Source organism: Schistocerca gregaria, unplaced genomic scaffold, assembly GCF_023897955.1.
Source record: "Schistocerca gregaria isolate iqSchGreg1 unplaced genomic scaffold, iqSchGreg1.2 ptg001570l, whole genome shotgun sequence".
In the NCBI taxonomy this organism is placed as follows: domain Eukaryota; kingdom Metazoa; phylum Arthropoda; class Insecta; order Orthoptera; family Acrididae; genus Schistocerca; species Schistocerca gregaria.
In genome coordinates this window covers 1-2,500 of record NW_026062851.1, presented here as the reverse complement: position 1 = coordinate 2,500, position 2,500 = coordinate 1, and the positions used below count along the sequence as shown (strand labels likewise).

At 60.8% G+C, this 2,500-nt stretch overlaps 1 non-coding gene across 1 annotated transcript; it reads left to right on the top strand.

The window, feature by feature from the left end:
• Nucleotides 1-62: 62 nt before the first annotated feature.
• LOC126333255 (5.8S ribosomal RNA) lies at nucleotides 63-217 on the top strand. Its single transcript, XR_007564088.1, has one exon. It is a non-coding gene; the product is annotated as a 5.8S ribosomal RNA (ribosomal RNA).
• Nucleotides 218-2,500: the final 2,283 nt, after the last annotated feature.

Sequence of the window (2,500 nt, the reverse complement as noted above, 5' to 3'; positions counted from 1 at the left end):
GCCTCAGTCCCGCAAATGCTACTGTCTTGAAAGAGACAGTGGGAGACTGAAAAGGAAAAGATCACCCAGGACGGTGGATCACTCGGCTCGTGGGTCGATGAAGAACGCAGCAAATTGCGCGTCGACATGTGAACTGCAGGACACATGAACATCGACGTTTCGAACGCACATTGCGGTCCATGGATTCCGTTCCCGGGCCACGTCTGGCTGAGGGTCGGCTACGTATACTGAAGCGCGCGGCGTTTGTCCCGCTTCGGAGACGTGGGAGTGTCGTGGTCGCCTGTGTGGCCGGCCGCGTCTCCTTAAACGTGCGATGCGCGCCCGTCGCCTGGCGGTTCGCATACCGGTACTTTCTCGGTAGCGTGCACAGCCGGCTGGCGGTGTGGCGTGCGACACCTCGTACAACGACCTCAGAGCAGGCGAGACTACCCGCTGAATTTAAGCATATTACTAAGCGGAGGAAAAGAAACTAACAAGGATTCCCCCAGTAGCGGCGAGCGAACAGGGAAGAGTCCAGCACCGAACCCCGCAGGCTGCCGCCTGTCGTGGCATGTGGTGTTTGGGAGGGTCCACTACCCCGACGCCTCGCGCCGAGCCCAAGTCCAACTTGAATGAGGCCACGGCCCGTAGAGGGTGCCAGGCCCGTAGCGGCCGGTGCGAGCGTCGGCGGGACCTCTCCTTCGAGTCGGGTTGCTTGAGAGTGCAGCTCCAAGTGGGTGGTAAACTCCATCTGAGACTAAATATGACCACGAGACCGATAGCGAACAAGTACCGTGAGGGAAAGTTGAAAAGAACTTTGAAGAGAGAGTTCAAAAGTACGTGAAACCGTTCTGGGGTAAACGTGAGAAGTCCGAAAGGTCGAACGGGTGAGATTCACGCCCATCCGGCCACTGGCCCCCGCCCTCGGCAGATGGGGCCGGCCGCCCGCGCGGAGCAATCCGCGGCGGGGTCGTGTCCGGTTGCCTTTCCACTCGCCGCGGGGTGGGGCCGTTCCGGTGTGCGGTGGGCCGCACTTCTCCCCTAGTAGGACGTCGCGACCCGCTGGGTGCCGGCCTACGGCCCGGGTGCGCAGCCTGTCCTTCCGCGGGCCTCGGTTCGCGTCTGTTGGGCAGAGCCCCGGTGTCCTGGCTGGCTGCTCGGCGGTATATCTGGAGGAGTCGATTCGCCCCTTTGGGCGCTCGGGCTCCCGGCAAGCGCGCGCGGTTCTTCCCGGATGACGGACCTACCTGGCCCGGCCCCGGACCCGCGCCGCTGTTGGCTCGGGATGCTCTGCGGCGGAATAATCGCTCCCGTCAGCGGGCGCTTCAGCTTTGGACAATTTCACGACCCGTCTTGAAACACGGACCAAGGAGTCTAACATGTGCGCGAGTCATTGGGCTGTACGAAACCTAAAGGCGTAATGAAAGTGAAGGTCTCGCCTTGCGCGGGCCGAGGGAGGATGGGGCTTCCCCGCCCTTCACGGGGCGGCGGCCTCCGCACTCCCGGGGCGTCTCGTCCTCATTGCGAGGTGAGGCGCACCTAGAGCGTACACGTTGGGACCCGAAAGATGGTGAACTATGCCTGGCCAGGACGAAGTCAGGGGAAACCCTGATGGAGGTCCGTAGCGATTCTGACGTGCAAATCGATCGTCGGAGCTGGGTATAGGGGCGAAAGACTAATCGAACCATCTAGTAGCTGGTTCCCTCCGAAGTTTCCCTCAGGATAGCTGGTGCTCGTACGAGTCTCATCCGGTAAAGCGAATGATTAGAGGCCTTGGGGCCGAAACGACCTCAACCTATTCTCAAACTTTAAATGGGTGAGATCTCCGGCTTGCTTGATATGCTGAAGCCGCGAGCAAACGACTCGGATCGGAGTGCCAAGTGGGCCACTTTTGGTAAGCAGAACTGGCGCTGTGGGATGAACCAAACGCCGAGTTAAGGCGCCCGAATCGACGCTCATGGGAAACCATGAAAGGCGTTGGTTGCTTAAGACAGCAGGACGGTGGCCATGGAAGTCGGAATCCGCTAAGGAGTGTGTAACAACTCACCTGCCGAAGCAACTAGCCCTGAAAATGGATGGCGCTGAAGCGTCGTGCCTATACTCGGCCGTCAGTCTGGCAGTCATGGCCGGTCCTCGCGGCCGGCCGCGAAGCCCTGACGAGTAGGAGGGTCGCGGCGGTGGGCGCAGAAGGGTCTGGGCGTGAGCCTGCCTGGAGCCGCCGTCGGTGCAGATCTTGGTGGTAGTAGCAAATACTCCAGCGAGGCCCTGGAGGGCTGACGCGGAGAAGGGTTTCGTGTGAACAGCCGTTGCACACGAGTCAGTCGATCCTAAGCCCTAGGAGAAATCCGATGTTGATGGGGGCCGTCATAGCATGATGCACTTTGTGCTGGCCCCCGTTGGGCGAAAGGGAATCCGGTTCCTATTCCGGAACCCGGCAGCGGAACCGATATAAGTCGGGCCCCTCTTTTAGAGATGCTCGTCGGGGTAACCCAAAAGGACCCGGAGACAACCGCGTCGGGAG